Source organism: Cryptomeria japonica, chromosome 11 (genome assembly GCF_030272615.1).
Source record: "Cryptomeria japonica chromosome 11, Sugi_1.0, whole genome shotgun sequence".
Taxonomy (NCBI): Eukaryota; Viridiplantae; Streptophyta; class Pinopsida; order Cupressales; family Cupressaceae; genus Cryptomeria; species Cryptomeria japonica.
The window spans coordinates 684,318,287-684,337,548 of record NC_081415.1 but is presented as its reverse complement, the minus strand read 5'-3'; positions in this window follow the sequence as shown (position 1 = coordinate 684,337,548).

Genomic DNA, 19,262 nt, shown 5'->3' with positions numbered 1-19,262 from the left:
TTGTCAATCAAACACACATTGCTGTAATCTAAATATAGAATTTAACTTTTTCATTAAAACAAACCCACATTCAGATTACACATTCCTATTTGCGGAAGACAAACTTGAATATCATTAATATAAAAGCGAATACAACACGTGGACAAAAAATGTGAGACAATCAGGAAATTATCTTCATTCATTAATCATCAAAATACAAGTTTACATTTTAAGTGGACATTTGTAGAGAAGAAATGTTCACTCTTCTTTGTATTCCTTTTGGCCTATATTACATACTACTTAGCAAATTTTTTCAGAATCAGAACCCCATCAGAATAGTCTTGAATTCCCTTTTATAAAAACAAGGGAACAAAAACAAGCTTTAGGTCTACTTGTGACACATGTCAAAATCTTATTAGCTATGTTTACAAAATGTTACAAAAATATCTTCAGATCTACCTCACATGAAAGTCCTCATAGCTCATTAATTGCTGTAGAGGCGAGGACTAAATTTGGAAACTGGAGCCCCATCCCCAGTTAATGTTGTTAGGTGGTCCTTCTTGTACTTGGATTAGCTCCCATAAGGGGTTTAGATTTTGGAAGCTGGGGCAGCTGCACATGGATAGGTTCAAAGTAATTGAGCTCTCCAATCAACTCACCAAAATTGATATCCTGCATAGAAAAAAGACACACCAAAATTGATGCAGCCTTAATTATACATCTTCCTTGAGCTGATCTTCCTCCAACGAGCAGTACTTTTTGTGCCAAAATTCAACATCATTGGTTGGCTAGGCAAAAGCTATCAATCCTTCCAATTTTCTCATTGCATCTTTTGTTCTGGGAGCCAGTACACTAATAATTTCTAGTGTAAACTTGTGATATAAAGAATCCACATCAATGATTTTATCAATAATCAAATGATAGGTATTCTCTTGATTAGGCGCATTGGTCAATGTATCTAGGACTGCATTTATTGCTGATTTGAAGTTCTCTTTCGATGCAACAAGGTCCTTTACCTGCCCCTTGTTTGTCAAAATTGTGGGAATGTCCCACTTTTGTAGGCCCTTAAATGACCATATCTTCTCTACCAATGCTTTGTTTTCTTCCTCCACGTGGGGGAGCTCTTTGATCAATTTATTATAATTTTTCCATGTGGCCCCCATAGATTGGGGTTCCTTAGGGCCATTCTTGACTGCTAAAAGAATTTCTTTTAATTATTGTCCCTTTGGGAACCAAGCAGTTCCGATAGGCTGGAAAAATGAAAGAATTTCATCAACTTTGGAATTCAATTTGATTTTTGAAATCATGCACATGTATTAGAAATTAGAAGAAATATGAAATTAAATGAAATGAGTGAAATTAAATAAATTAATTTGAGAATTAGAAGAATTGGAAGAATTAGTTAATTAAATAAAAGAAACTATTTAATTATTAGAAATGGACTTTAATTAAATAATAAATATTATTTGAATTAAAGGAATTAAATCATAATTAATATTTAATTAATATTTGGAAGAGGGTTGTCCAAGGGGTTGAGCTTAACTGGTTAAAACACTGGGTTCTCACTATGGAGACCCAAGTTCAATTCCCAATAGGGACATTTGAAGTGGAATTCTAAGCTATGACTCTTGGCTTTCCATAGGATGGGGAAGGTCTTGGGTCAATCTTGCTAAAACAATTCCCTCTACTATCAGCCTCTGAAACGAAAGACATGGATACCCCTATAAGATTGAAAAGCCAAAAAAGACAAATGGCCTTCGTTGGAGAAATCTCAAGGGATAGACTGAAAAGGATCATCAAATTCCCTCATAAGCTGGTTATGGACGTGGTAGAACACATCCTCGATGAGGAATTTTTAAATAATAAAGACAAAACCAGGGCCAACAATGACATCTCAACCATGTTCTTAGCAGTTACGATGTTTATCGAAAAAGATAGAGACATCACAGCAAGCCTCTGTAGGGCAATATTCAAAGCATCTATTCTGGTTGAAATCGATAGGGTTATGGTCAACATCAACGATGAGATGACAATCCCCAAGCCTGCACACTATGACATTCTAATTCTGAACAACAATCCGATCCCTAGAAAGCCGATATTGATCATTGAGGATATCGCAGCCTTCAATGCAAGGAGGGATGAAATACAAAGAAGTATCGAATTTCTCCTTAATTTGTTCCACCTTTGTGTGCCTAAAAGGCATCATGGTTTGAAGATTACCTCAAGATTCAGGGCATCGAACTCGACGGGGAATCTGATTCCCTTGAGTCTTCAGAAGAAAATTAATATTTGAGGCAAGCCCTCTTTCTAAAGCAGTTTTTTGATATCCACTGTTTAGCCTAGGGCTTAAGGTTAAGGAAGCATAATTTTAAACTCTCTTTATATTAAAATAGAAGCATAATCCTGCTAATAATATGTGGTATATAAGATACATATGTATTGAAAGTACAACAATATCAGAAAACTCAGAATTCAAATATAGGTAAATTTAAGGATATTTAGCGTTGTTAGCGTTTGTGGTAAATGCATGTGCCCTTATAATAGGTGGGTATACCGCATATGACAAAACACAATCCTAATTCTTGTTATCTGGTTTAGGCTTAAATTTAATTTTCCTTGTTGTGATAATAAATATGGCATTAAAACCCCAAAATCTAACTATAGAATACTCTGGAAGCAAATCAGCTCCTGGTAATCATTTACAAGGAATTAATGGGTAGTGTGTGGCACCCAGAACAGGTAAATTTATTTTTTAACACCTACTAGCAAAGCTCCACACATACACTAGTTTACTTAAAAAATATATAAATATATACATTTATTTATACATATGTACACACACACACACACACACACATCTGTGTGTGTGTGTGTGTATAAATGAGACATATATATATATATATATATATATATGTATATATATGTATGTATATATATATATATGTATATATATGTATGTATATATACATATATATATATATATATGTATGTATATATGTATATATATGTATGTATATATGTATATATATATATATACATATATACATACATATATATATATGTATATGTATATGTATATGTACACACACACACATATATATATATGTACGTATATGTATATACATATACATATATATATGTACATATATGTACATATATATATACATATATGTACATACATATACATATATATATATATATGTATATGTATGTACATATATGTATATATATATGTACATATATGTATATATATATGTACATATATGTACATATATATATGTATATGTACATATATATATGTATATGTACATATATATATATATACATATATATGTACATATATATACATATATATGTATATATATGTACATATATATGTATATATATGTACATATATATGTATATATATGTACATATATATGTATATATATGTACATATATATGTATATATATGTACATATATATGTATATATGTATGCATATATATATATATAGATGAAATTATAAATATGTATATATATTTATGTATAGGTATATGAATTAAAACATAATTATCTTATGTATTTGTCATAATGAATTCTGTTGACCTTAGTGGAATCTAGGGGTAACCCTCCAACACTGGTTGCTCCCCATTGCCATTACGATATGGGAAATGCAGTACAAGCGATTAAAAGACAATACTAAAGCCTCGACACTAAATATTCATCACTCGGAGATAAGCATACTTGTCAGGAAATTGCCACAATAGGGCAAGTAGGAACCCTATTTTAAGATACCTAAGACCTACGGGGCAGGATTCCCTTTTATAGTAGGGACCCTGTCATTTAAAGACTGAGAAATTAGATAGGTATTCTCCATGCAATGCATGGCCAGTTGAAAGGCTTGGGGTGGATATTATATTATCTCTTTACACTGCATATGACTGTGGCTTAATGCTATTTCAGTATGGAAGGTTGTGTCTTCCCTCTACTACATAGTACTATGTAAAAGCAAGCTAGCATAACTATGTTGATTTCCTGTTAAATTTATGGGTTAAAGGGAAGATATGAGGTCCTTTTATCCCGAAGTCAACACAAATGGAGATTTCCGAATGGGTTGATGTCAGGATACAAGACTCTGTACCCCCCCCCCATATGTTTTTGGTTAACAACTTGGTGCAGTTGGCAGGGAAGGAAGGAGACAAATTTATGACAAACCCATTTTTGTCAAGTAATGCATTTCTCAGCAACAATTCAATCGACCTTACTGGTATTATTTGAGTAGATAGGGATGTTCTATCCTTTTATACTGATCATATATTTGAAAACAAATGTGTACATTACTAGGATTTGGTTTTAACAAAATTGCACCCAGTAGGAGGATATGTGTTTGGTTTTCTGGTTTTATATGTGCAGAAGATTCAAGAATATGAGAAAGGCATATTGTTCCATTCACCCCTAGAAGATTGGAAAAGTATGCAAGCACCAAGGCACCACCCATAAGATAAATAGACAAACTGCAACATCAACACTAAGGAAAGACTCGACACAAATAGTAATATATGTAAATTGGCTGGCCAAGCCTTATTGAAATTCAGTAAAATGGCAACTATTGTACACTCAAATGCTAGGAAGAAATTCCTTGGGCAAGACTGGAGGTTTTCTTACCTCGGTTCTTTCCTACCAGTGCCCACACTGAACCGAGGTGTAACTTTTTAAATTTAATAACATTTCGGCTAAGGCCTATTACCTATCAAAAAAAAAAAAAAGAAAAATTTGGAAGAGGGTTAATGATAATTGATTAACTGAATAGAGATAGAAATTGAAAATGGAATTTATTTAAATAATAAAGATTATTTAAATTGAGGATTAAAAATCACAATTAATTAAATAATAAATATTTAATTAACATTAGAAAATGGTTTAAATGATTAAATGATGATAGAATAGAAAATAGAATAATTAATAAGATGACGAGGAAATATGAATTTAGAAGAATAAGATTAATTAGCTTAATTAAATAATTAAATAATTATTTAATCAATTAGAGGAATAATTAGTACATGATCAATGAGACATTTTTAGGTGTCTACATTTGCCCCTCTTTGAGACAAAGTCAAAACGACATTGTTTGAAAGACAAAGAAAAACATTCTGCCCCAGTATGCCTTGGTATCACTGTATAGTGTAAATATGCCCCCTCGGAAAAGGTGGTTTAATAATTCGGAAATTGAGACCATATTTTTGATATCAGTATAATGAGCAATTGTGTGAAGTTTCGTGCAATTTTGAGATCGTTTGATTAGCCTACAAGTTGGTTGAAGTTGACGGGGACCACGGGCGTCGAAGTGGGAAAAAACCCTAATTTTGAGTTATTAATAAAGATTTTAGCTTTTCATTTGCTCATTTGCATTGTATTGAGTTCTTGGAAATCCTTACGAGTTTTGTGCTTTCCTGTGAGTATTTGATCATCATGGCTAGCTACAGGGCACAAATGCACTTGTTTGACCGAGTACGTTCTTATCAGAGACCTCTGGGGACTGGCGGCATGGTATTTTTCTAAATTTTTGCCTGTTTTTCAAAAAAATTTCAGAGACCTAATTTTCAACCATCACGCATTCACCTATCGATTTTAATGCATTAGCAGTAAGTGTTACGCATTCACTCTAAACCGTGAGCTTAAGTGTACTGCACAGGTTGTAGTTGTCACACATACACTAATCTGTTTACGCATTAGCTCATATGTTCACGCATTCATGTTAAATGTCACACATAACCATTAACTGTAACACATTAGTGTAAAATGTAACGCATATGTGTTAAACATTATGCATTCGTTGTATATTGAAGTTTTTTGTTATGTGTTTGATAATTTCTCATAATCTCGTTATCCGATATCTGACATTTTCAATTTTTTTCTCTGTGCAAGTGAATATTGGAGTGTTATACTGCCGACAGAGCAGAACCAACATACTTGATCTTCGTGCTGATTTACTTGAGGAGGAGATTGCACATATTTGACCTCTTGGACTATGCTATATTTTACATTTTGCAGAGGTTACAAAAAACATGGCCTTGATTACAATGTTGGTAGAGCGATGGCATTATGAGACATGTTCCTTCCATCTTTGTACTGGTGAGGCATCCATTACCTTAGAGGATGTATGGCGTATACTACACATTCTTATTCATGGTGAGAGAGTTGTCTACGATCATGATGATGGCGTTGCTGGATTGTGTGCCCTTTTTGAGTGTGAGGAGCAGGACTTACAAATCAGTAGACCTTATGATATCCCTTGGGCTTGATTGGGCTATGATGATCTGACTATTGTATTATGTAGTATCATAGGTGGTTTGTTGATTCCTGATAGGTGAGGTCATGGATTTCCAATTGGATGGGGCAGAGTGATCCATGATATGATTGTTCATCATCGAGTATATGCTTGGGGTCCATGTCTTTTAGCCATGGTTTATTATTAGATGCACACTATTGTATACCTAGGATACCAATCTATCAGTTGTGGTGTGTCATTGCTCCAGATGGGTGTGGGAGCACATTTCTATCTCTAGACCTGCTATTCATGTTGACTTGCATCCTGGTGAGCCTTATGCGTACACATACACACTTGGTATTAGACAGAGGGGTTTGGGTAACACCTTGTACTGGCGACATCAGCTTGATATCTTGCAACATTTCATTTAGAGACCATATTTAGATTGCCTTGGTTGGGCAGATGATGCACAACACTTGCCTTTATGTAGACAACAAAGATATCTTATTGGGAGGATCGTTGAGACTCAGAGGATCATTGAGATGTCTCTTCCAAGATGGGTACTTAGATAGTTTGGAGAGATATAGGTGACACCTATTGTTACAATGTACTTTGCTCATGTTTCTCGTGAGCTTTCTGATTCGGGTGTATGCATACATCCACACGTTGATGTTGCCAAGTTTGATGCTCTTTAGGCATTACCTTGGGGTTGGAGTGCAGGTGCAACAGATCCAGGGACTACTCCAGAGTATGATGCATGGTGGGCCAAACATAGGCCTACTCCACTGACTGATCTGAGTATTCTGATCATATCACAATAGATACGACATCCTAGACAGCGACTGGGGATTGACATGGGAGAGAGGAGAGGAGATGATAGGGGAGAGGAGGGAGGAGGAGAGTAGGGTGGAGGAGATGAGGGAGGAGATGAGGGAGAAGATGAGGACATTGATATTGGTGGAGACACCGAGTCTATGAGCAGCGAAGATGATGATGATTCTTCAGAGTCATCTAGTAGTGAGGATGAGGACAATGATGATATGCCAGAGCTAGAGGATGTTCCTGCTATAGAGGGGGGAGGAGGACAAGGTGGTGACAGGGATGATGATGATCCGTAGATTCTCAGAGCATGGATCCAGAGTGTAGAGGACGAGGTTGCCAGACTTAGGCAACGATGAGATACTAAGTGAAAGGCATTCCACATAGACTATGGTGCATTAGAGACTGAGAGAGATCATCTCCAAAGGGGGAGAGATGAGGAAGTGAGACAGTCACAAATGATTTAGGCTTCCTATGATCAACATTTTTCTCCAGGTACTGATGCACGCATACAATCTGACAGACTCTATTACGCTACACAGGAGGCTTTTTATTATCGACTACTCTACTATGACACTGTACCTGAGGGACAAAGAGCTCCTAGATTTAGTGAGGTTAGAGGTCATTTCAGTTCCAGTAGGACTTCTACACAGAGGACTAGCAGTGGTGGCGTCATGGGTCCACCTCGACATCTTGGGGCAGGATCTAGCGGGCAGGATCCATCTATTGACAAAGGCAGTGTTGGTTGAGACATTTAGATCATGTTATCTGAGCCTTCGGGCTTATTTATGATTATTGTATTCAGACACATTATCATTTTTGAGTTATGTATAGAAGATATGCAATTTTTTGGTGGCGATCTATTATGCCTTGTTTTTCATGTATGTTGCATGATGCAATGAGTTATGCGATGCATGTCTATATGATTCATGAATGATGTTATGAATGCAATAGTTTAATTCTTTCTATATGATTCTATATGATTTATGAATGATGTTATGAATGTAATGGTTATTAATACTTTCTATATGGATGCACTTGAATTATATGGATGCATTTGAAACTATATGGATGCAATTTTAAAATATATGGATGCAATTTGAAACTATATGGATTCACTTTCATTTTTGTATGATAATGCTAGAATAATCTTTTAACTTAGATGTACCTTGAAGAAATTTTAGTAAGATAAAAGAAAGAAGAGATTGATGAAAGAATAATGTTAGAGAAGAATATGATTTAGAAAGAAGATAAGAAATTAAAAAACTATCAATAAACAAATGAGAATGAGAATGAGAATGATTGAATCATGAACCCATGTCATTTATTAATTGTGCAATATATATTCATCAACGACCCTTATTATTGAACAATGGAGCTTAGCACATTAGGGTATAAGGAACCAAGATGTAAAGATATCTCATTGGAGAAACAAACACTTAGCCAATGATTGCTTTGAAAGGATTAAAAAGAACACTTATATTCCATGTCTTGAAAGTGGTAGTTATATGCTCTCCCCTTAATTGGGTGACCAAAAAGCCAAACCCACTCTTTTATGCTTTCTTTACTTTCAAGCAATTAAATCCTTTAGAGGGCTTGCCTTCCCAAGCTGCCTTGAGGGGGCTAGTGAGAGGGGAATGACCTAAAGTGGAAACAGGCTAATACCGAGTCCTTCCAATCCACTATAAATAAATCGGGTTTGTGACAAAAGTCCCAAACAACATGTGCTGATAAGTTCATACCGACACTATGTTTCCCCATAAACCCTATGGAGTGTAGCCTCTATAGGCTGGGAACCTTCTGTATTTACAGAGCTGAAAGTGTCGCATGTATGGCCACATGACCAAAAGCCTTTACTAAAAACCATTTGTACTAGTTGCCAAAATCCTTCTAGTTGTTGGCGCTTGCCATGGGGAGTTTTCATGGAAATTGGTGCTTGTCTGCCCCGAAGAAGTGAGTGCTGAGGGTAGATCCAGTGGGGTCAAACATCTAAATATCCACTTTGAATAGCGTAGCCTTGGGGGAAACCCCATGTGAAATTCAACAACTATTGTCTTAGCCTGCCATAAGATTTGTACTTGCTTGTTTATTTTGTTTATTAAACATTGTGTCTTATATGTCTGTAACATGTTCCAAATGGTCAAAAATTGAAGAATATTATCATCTATGAGTGAGCAAAAATCCAACAAATTGCTGAAAAAAATTGATCAAAAGGGTAATACGAAGGCTTTCCAACATTTGAAACACCAGATCAAACCAAGTGATCAAGAGTATATCATCCAACTATCTCAATGACAACAATACCTAGATAGGTATTCAAGTTAGTTAAGTAAAGTTTCCATATCAAGAGACTTTATCCATATCATTTGACATACTTTGTTATAGGGGCCTATCGAACAAACCCTCTATTCGACTTAGTGAGATTGAGTATTCGAAATGAAGTATCCATCAAGTCAACAACATCAACCTATCTAAACTGAAACTTTGATCGCTCATGTGATCATCCCTTGTCCCTTGAAAAAGAAGAAGCTTATTCAAAGGAAATGAGTCCTAGCCTAAATCAAGATCAAGATATCATGTCTCTCCAATCTAATCCCATTTTTGATCAAGATCCTACCAATCAAGAATCTTATGGTGATCCCCTAAAATTTTGGTATGCCATCCACAATGATCCCATTTTATCTCAAGAGTAGAGTCCCATTCAACATCCACCTCCTAAGAAAGAGCATGATATCCCTTCCATCTCCTTCACTAATCTAATTCAAAATCAAGTGGAAAACACAAACTCAAATGATCCTACTCCAAGTCAAGATCAAGAAAACTCTTCATCCTCCAAATCCATTTTAGGTCCTTTCATTCCAAAGTCAAATTCTTTATCCTCCAAATCCATTTTAGGTTCTTTCATTCCAAAGTCAAACTCTTCATCCTCCAAATCCATTTTAGGTCCTTTCATTCCAAAGTCAAACTCTTCATCCTCCAAATCCATTTTAGGTCCTTTCATTCCAAATTCAAACTCTCCATCCCTTCCATCCATCTTGGGTCCTTAATTCCCTCCATCCACCATTCCATCACCTCAAATGATCCATAAGAAAGATCAAGAAAGGCACACATCTTTTAACTTCTTTCAAACATCTATCTAAACATCTTTTCAAAACCATTCTTCCATCATTTCCTTTATCTATTTTGGGTTCTTATGTCCCAAAATTTAATTTTCCTCCATCTATTCATCACTTCTCAAGTTGTGTACCAACACTCATCTTGAATACATTTCCATCTATCCTCGCACAAATCTTCAAACATTCTATCTATTATCCAACACATCTTTTCTATTCTTCCATCCCTTTCATTCAATCCTTTGCATAAATTTGTCATCTATGAAATAGGCATTTGTGTCATTTTATCATATGCTTGCCCATGCTTGAATCTCATGTTCAGTCCTTTTCCTAGATATCTATTCATGATACACTTCATAATCCAAGTTCATTCCTCTTTAACATTGTCTTTTGGTTGGGATACACACTCAATCCATAAAAGAACCACTTATCATATCTTGGTACCAACATCTTTTGATTACTACATCTCATACACTTAATCAAATGCTCTAAATCATTGTGATCTCTTAGTCGAAGACATGGCTAGTAGAAAATCTAAAATCTTGCTTCAGTGCCACTATAATTATTAGACCCATGTAAGTTTCATTACTTACAAGCCAATGCAATCAAAATAAGAAAGAAAAAGACAATATCAAAAGATCCAAAGCATGATCAGGAAAAGAAATATCTAGAAAAGAAAAGAAAAAAATCAAATATCAAAAGCTTGGCTATGGGAAAATGCGAGTAACTCCATTGGGGCTATGGATGCCTGGCTGGCAATGGAGCAATATTTGTGATATTACAGCGAAAACCTCATTGGAGCTATGGATTATTTCTAGCAGCGGGGCTCTATCCAGGATGCTTTTGAAGTCAGGGTAGCTCATGTAGCTAGCCACGTTGGATTCTGAAGATTACAATGATCATATGAGCTAGAATGAACCCAATTTCACACACATAGGTAATCAAAGACTAAGTACCTTGATCCAGTTTGGGATTCTTCTTCCCTTTTGAGTCTACTTCCTAGTTTCTAGATATGTTTGGTTGAATTTTCCAGAGGTTCTAAGTGTGGGTTGGGTCTCTATCTTTGAAAAGTTCAGGAACACTTATTTAGGTGGTGCTAAATATTGTGACAATCTTACATATCACCTCTTTACAAATGGAGACCTTTGTACTTGGGGTCAAAGTTTCATCCACTCTATTCTTCATACCACATCTCCCATTATCCTTCCTCCAGTATCCATTACCCTATCTAAATTCATCCATTGCTATCTATGATCTTGCTTCATGCTAATCTATACCATCTATCCTAGCTATTCATTTCTTCCATCATCTATCACTATCTATGATCTTATTTATCCTATCCATATCCTATCTACATCCATATCCCCTTTTCCATCCTTGATCTTGATCAAAACTAAGGACAAAACCATGATTTTAAGAAGCTCTTGATGTGTCTCCCCACAAGCTACTTTCATCTTTCTCCTATCCATTTCTACCTCAATGGTTCATTCATCTATTCCTTGTCTTGCTATACATTAGAGCAACCAAATATATCTTTCTTCTAATCCAAAAAGATCCAAAAATAAAAAATGTCTCAAAAACTAAAAATTAAAAAAACAAAAAAAAAACATCAAGAGAACAAAATTGAAAATCGAAGCATGAGCGCATGGCCCATCCATCAAATCAACAAACAAGAAAAATCTCAAATTCTGCAATCAAACTGATCACATGTCTTGTTAATCAATCTATCACTCGAAATCTATCAACATCAACATGTCATATATAAGGATAGGTACACTCGAAACCAAACGATCGGTCTTACATGGGGTACTCACTCTTTGAAACCAGACATTCTCATCAATCATCAAACAAATCAAAACAATGACATAGATCAATATGACTACTGGATTTTGTTTTGGGTAGTCTTATCTTTATCAATTGATGGTAGGACATTTTTCATCTCTCAAAAATCATAAAAAGCATAAAACAGTGAAAATCAGGAAAAAAAATTCGAAAAAAAATCAAAAAGTGCAATAAATTTAGATGGTAAAAACCTCGTAAACAGGCGCTATCTACAAAGTAATTTCCTCCATCTGGAGATCACTTTGCACACCTATCTACTTCATCCTACCGTATCTATCGCTTCCATATATCTTATCTTATCCATTACATCCTTCGCATCCATTGCTCTGAACCATTAGCAGAAAATATGCAGCTTACCAATAGTTATCAATCTTTGACATACTTGTCATAGTCACTATCCTAAACTTTATCAAAATCAATCATATCTGCATTTCTATCCTGCCATGGTTTGGATCTTGATCAATTCATACATCCATAATAAATTTTTGTTTCCACTAGGGGCAAAATCCTAATTCCTTTTGCTAAGGTGATCTTTCGAATCTTTGAAAATCCCAAAACATTTGGAAAACTTAGAAAAACCAAAAACACCTAGGGTTTTGAAACAGATAACGAGCAACAAAGCAACAAAAATTAAGGCATTTCATAACAACTGAATTGTGAAAACTTAAAAAACAAAGAATCAATCAGCAAGTAATACAAGATTATTAAAGATCATTCATCAAGATGATTATATCAGTTAATGACCATAAGAACATGTGAATGACATGCAAGATTCAATGTTTATATCTTGATTTTATTGCTAATCATGTACTCAATGTGACTCAAGGATGTCTATGACTAGAGAAGCTATGATGAGGCATGATTATTTTCTTTGATTGTTGTCTATGGTTTATCTCTTACTACGGTATGTACTTGTCTTAGGATATGATTGACAAAAGATCAAGGAGGACATTCCAAGGCATGCATGAAAGGAGATAATCCTTGTCTGTTCTACAAGCAATACTCAGGTCAACTTGATCCATTATATCAAGTTGCTTGTATTAACTTGCTATATCAAAATCCATGTAAGAAATACTCAGGTCATCTTGAATCATTATGTCAAGTTGCTTGTATTTTATTACAACATTTTAAGTCCCAATGATGAAATCAAAGCACTATTACAAGATAGCATATGAAGAATGGTAGTACAATTTTTAGTTAGATAATTTCATTAGCTCATTATTTGTCTATATTATAAGAATTTCATTTCATTAACAGATCAACGATCATAAATAAAGATTGAGTAGACTTGGACAAACAAAAATAATTTGCATTTAAATCATTATAGGTGCATTCATTTTAGAATAATTTTAATCATTATCTATTTCATTTAATTGCATTTTTCCATTGCATTGGTTTGCATTTAATTAAATGCATTTCATTTATCATGTAGTGTATCATCATTATTATTTGCATTATCATTCCATTAACGATCATTTAGTTGCATCTTTACACTTAGATTCATGAACATTACATATAAAATCAAAAACATTTCATGTAGATCATTTGTATTTACATCATCATAAGCATTAAAACAATCATTAATTTGCATTTCCATATAGATCATTGCATTTGCATCATTTACATCATTTAAGTTAGAAATCATTATCATTTGTATCCAAGATCATCAAAATCAAAAATCAAAAACATTTATCATTGCATTACGTCGATCATTATCATAAAGAAAGAAAAGATCATAACATCATCCATATAATCAATGCATATAGATCATCATCAAATAGAATAATATGCATAATAAAGATCATCATCATAGAATCCATGTCTGCATATAGATCATCATAAAACAATAAAAGTCCAAGTATACAATGATATTGGATCAATAATTTACAAAGTCCCACCAATACAAATCAAGTCAAGAATCATGACTGCCTCTCGAGCCTGTGGGTCTAACAACTGGATCACCTACAACACTTGCACCAACATCATCATCCAATGGAATAATTCTTCAATTTAATATCTTCGTCATTCATTCAACTATCATCTATCAAGTCTTATACATGATGTATCTTTCCTGAAACCAGATGTTTTGATCATTTATCATGTCTTATACAGGATGTATCTTTCCTGAAATCAGACATTTTGACCATCTATCATGTCTTATACAGGATGTATCTTTCCTGAAACTAGACATTTTGATCATCTTTTGTCTTATACGGGATGTCTCCTTCCTGAAACTAGACTTGATCTCAATCCAATCAATCTTAACAATCTAATTCATCTGATCAATCTGTAATCTATCCACTCATCTATCTTTCATATAACATTATTCTTGTATCGAGAGATAATCCATGCCTTTAATGCACAAACAATCTCTCAAGGGGGCATAATCATCGAATCAATATCCAAAAATCAGTATCTGGAGCACACAATCAGGAATTTTTTAATCTTCACCAGGCGCATTATCGAGACTTGATTTCATCTTTGAAACAATGTTGTCTTGACATCATTTCAAAGAGGGGCAAAATGTATACACATAAAAATGGTTATGAGCGATTAAATAAATATTTTATATTTATTTAATAATTATTCTTCTATTAAATAGTTAATTTGAAAAGATTAATTTATTTAATTCATTTCGCATCTTTCTATTAATTAATATTTTATTAATTAATTCATCTTTCATATTCTTCTAATTAATTAAATATCTAATATTTAATTATCTCCTCCAAGTTAATTAAATATCTAATATTTAATTATCTTCTCCAAAGAATTAAATATCTAATATTTAATTATCTTCTCCAAACAATTAAATATCTAATATTTAATAGTTATTCTCCTATCCTATAGTCTCAATTATTAAATGATTTCTTAAATTATTTAAATCCCTTATCCAACTCACCTTCCATCTCCACTTCATCTTCCCTTTGCCAACTGATCAAACATGTGGCTAAGGAAATTAATATTTCTTAAATATTAATTCATCATTTATCTCCAACCACCAAAATTAATGAATATTGTGTACGTACACATATTTCATAACCATCTTCTATATTCTCTCCAACACCCCCCCTCATCTTAGGAAGGAGTTGAGTCCACTTGTCCTATCATGCCTAAATTTCCTCTAACCATCCCTAGATTCTCTCAGTCAACAACCCAGTCAAGGTGAGATGAGTGAAACTTGTCTTCTCCTTCCCCCTTTCTCTCAACCTTCACCTTTGCTCACAGCCATCCAAATCTGTAGATCTGATCATGACCATTGATCTAAGCCACATCATCTAATCATCTCAAGCTCTATAAAATCAAGAGCTTCAGTTGAGAGAGAGTTAGACTTCAAGAATCTTCAAGAATCTTCAAGTTAGACTTCAAGAGACTTCAAGAGACTTCAAGTGCATTTTGCAAGCTAATCTTATGCATCTGTGAGTTTTAATCTTGAAGCAAAATAGAAAATAGCAATAATCATTTAGCATAATCATTTTAGCATAATCATTTTAGCATAATCATGTAGTATTGCATATCATAGTATCAGTTAACTACCAACTATCAGTCCATTCTTCATATGCCATCTTGGAAGCTATCAGTGCATTGTCTGAGAGCACACCATCTGCAACCAGGAACAGTGGAGTTAGGAAACAATGAGACATAAACCATGAAGGTAATATTAGTATTTTATTTCATATGTATTTCATGTAGTTTCATTGGTTGAGTTTGAATTTCCTGTAGCATGTCCATTTGAATTTTGTGAAACTAACTTGTTGTAGGTAGCATTCTGAGGATGAAATTCAAGTTGACACAATCTTTAGAGGGAGAAATAATTTTTTTCATAGGCTTGCAAATACAGCAAATGAAGAATGGTATTTTCGTCACACAGTTTAAGTATGTGAAAGAGGTCTTGAAGACATTTGGCATGAGTGACTGTAAACCAGTTGTGACACCAATGGTTATAGGTTGTAAGTTGTCTAAGGAAGATGAATCCATATCTGTTGATGAGAAGGAATACAGGTCAATGATTGAAAAATTGCACTATGTTGTTCACAGTAAACCAGCCATAGCTCATATAGTTGGCATAGTTGCTAGATTCCAGAAGCATCCTAAGGAAACACATCTGATAGCAACCAAGAGAATTTTTAGATATTTGAAAGTTATTGTTGACTATGGATTATGGTATCCATACGGAGGAAATTTTGACTTGAAGGTGTACATAGATGCAAATTGGGAAGGAAATGTTGATGATCAGAAAAGCACAACCGGTTGAGCATTTTTTCTTGGAGTAAGACTTGTTTTATGGAGTAGTAAGAAGTAGAGTTGTACTTCACAATCTACTACTAAAGTTGAGTATGTTGCAACTTACATGAATTGTACTCAGGATATCTAGATGAGGCACATTTTGGAAGGTTTTAAGATAAATATTTCAGAACCTATAAAGATTTTATGTGATAATACAAGTGCCATAAATATTTCCAAGAACCTTATTTTGCACGCACGAACCAAGCATATTGAATTGAAGTATCATTTCTTAAGGGAAAAAGTACAGAGTAAAGATGTGATCTTGGAGCATGTTTCTACCAAGGAGTAGCTTACAGATATTTTTACTAAACCTTTGCCTAAGACTACTTTTGAGCATCTTAGAAGTCAGCTAGGGGTTGTACCCCTTCATGAGGTCATTTAAGCATGATGTAGATTACATCAGTCCCAGAGCTAATTGCAAAATTTTACAGAAGGATTGGTGTAGAAGTGGAGTTATTTCATATGAGGAGCATCAAGTTGTAGATTGTTGATGTTGCATAGTGAAATTTGACATTACATGTTTTACTTTCAATTTGGCATTGCTGTCAAAGGGGGAGAAGAATTATGTGATTATGGGAAGAAGAACCAGCAACAAGTTGAAGACATGGAGAGCATGGTGAATATTTGGTAATGTAAACCAGGATTCAATGGTAAGACAACAACAATCAATGGTATTGATATTTGTATTTCCATCAATGCCAAAGGGGGAGATTGTTGGCATTCACATGAAGATTGCATTAATGATATGTTATGTTGTCATTGATGTCAATTAATCGATAATGATATTGTTGATATTGTTGTAATATTGTTTTGTAACCGGCAGGAAGAATTTGTGGAGTGAACCAGTATTGCTATATATTGGAGAGTTGAATTAGTAACTGGTAAACCCTACCTGTTGTTTTTGATAAATCCTAACCGATTAAGTTTGGTGAATTGGTTATATTGGTTTATGATCTGATGATGAGCGGAAATGATTATGACACATATGATTATTGTATGAAGATAATTTCAAGTGATTATGGTGAACTGTTGTAACAGTTTTTATCTAGGGAATGAGCAAATGTATTGCATATAATGCAAAGTGCGTGATGAGTTACTAAGTTCGATGAAGTGGTGATCAAGGAGTGATCAAGGTTTTCTTGATTGATGTGCAGAGATTGCTATGTAATCTAATGGTCATACTTGAACGGACTTATTTGTAATCTCTATGAGAATTAGGTTTTTGTTGTGTTAATGACCTAATTGATTTGTTTATAAGGTCAATGAAGTTGTTTAGTTTAATGAGTTGGCAAAGAGTTGGAAAAGATCAGTTGAGTATGTAGTTGTCGAACTAGATGATGTATCTGTAGTTTGAGTAAAGGTAAATAAGAGCATGAAATAGATCTGATCAAGCAAGTGTAGTGCTATTCAGACAAATCAACAAACTCTTCTTGTTTTCTAACAATTACAACAGAATTGAAATCCCCTAACTGGGTAAGCTCTAACAAGCTTGGTACTATTCAAATCCTCTAACAAGGTGATCCATTAGCTTGGATTTTCAAATCCTCTATTGAGGTTACTCCTTATACGGTATTTCTTCTAACAAGGCATTGTAGTCAATCATTTAAACTGGGTGGTTCCTAAAAGGATCAGTTCTTAACATGACTTTTGTAAAGCTTTAACAGGATAGGCTCCGAACAGGGCAAATTTTAGAAGAGTTCAAATGGTTATCCTGTGAGTTTCATCTCACCGTGGTTTTTCCCATTTGGGTTTCCATGTCAAAATATTTGTGTCAAGTGGTGAATGTTTTTGTGGTTATGTTCTCATGGTTGATTTACTTAACTACTTAACTACTTTGATAAGTTATGATAACTAGAAGCATTGAGAAATGAAGTCTGTTGACATATGAAAAAACATTTGGATGTTTATGAGTTTGAAGTTGTTTACTCTTAATTTGTTGTAATAGTCAATCGGTTTATCTTATGAGTTTTTATCTTGATAGTGGTATTACATTGATGGTTCTAAGTTTGCTTTGAGAGATTGATTTTTGAGATTGGTGAAGTTTGTATCAGTTTTTCTATCTACTGATTCACCCCTCATCTCAGTAGTTAATTGAATACTTATTCTTTCATCATACCATCAATCCCTAGTCAAAGATACCCCTCACTACTTGAAATAAAATAAAATTGGGCATTGTTGTCACCTTTTCCATTTCTCCCAAGACCCCAAAGGTGGGTGGAAAGGTAGGTAATGCAACAGTAGGTTGACCCCAAACATAATAATATATTATCTCCCTTAAGAAAATTAAATGTGAGTTAATCTATTGAGTAGCCTGATTCACGTTCATTTTAAAAACCCAAATTTAGGTGTTAGGTATGCATGTGCATGCCAATTTTAAAAAACCAAATTGAAATGTGATACGTGCATGTCCATTTTAACCATTGTTGATTTTAAGCCCAAAAAATGAAGTGTGAGAGCATGAGTGTTTATGATTCAATAATAATCCGATCCTCTCTATAAATTTGTCATAGGCTGTAGACAGATAATTAGTAACCCAATAAAATCCATAGAAAATAGAGAAATAAACCATGACAAAAATGAATACGTGATGACACTTGGGCGATTGCGTGATCCTGTATGGGCAATTGCATAATTCTATAAGAGCGTTTGTGTAATTCTGACAAAGCGATTGCATGATCCTAACAGAGCGATTGTGTGATCCACATATAGACCAAAAAAAATTTAAAAAATAAAGATAATTTTGATTTGGAACCTGCAAAACAGATTGTGATGCTTTAACAATATCTCTCATCATCCATTCTATATTAATCAAATCATATTTCACCATATATGAGAGAACTAGGCTATTGTATCTTTCGATGGCTAGTTGGTCCTCGAAATCTTGTATCTTCTTTGAGGATTTGCTGATAGCGTCTAACTTGTCTTCTTTTCTCCTTCGTCCTACTGGCACTTGAAATTTTGAATTGTACCTTACGT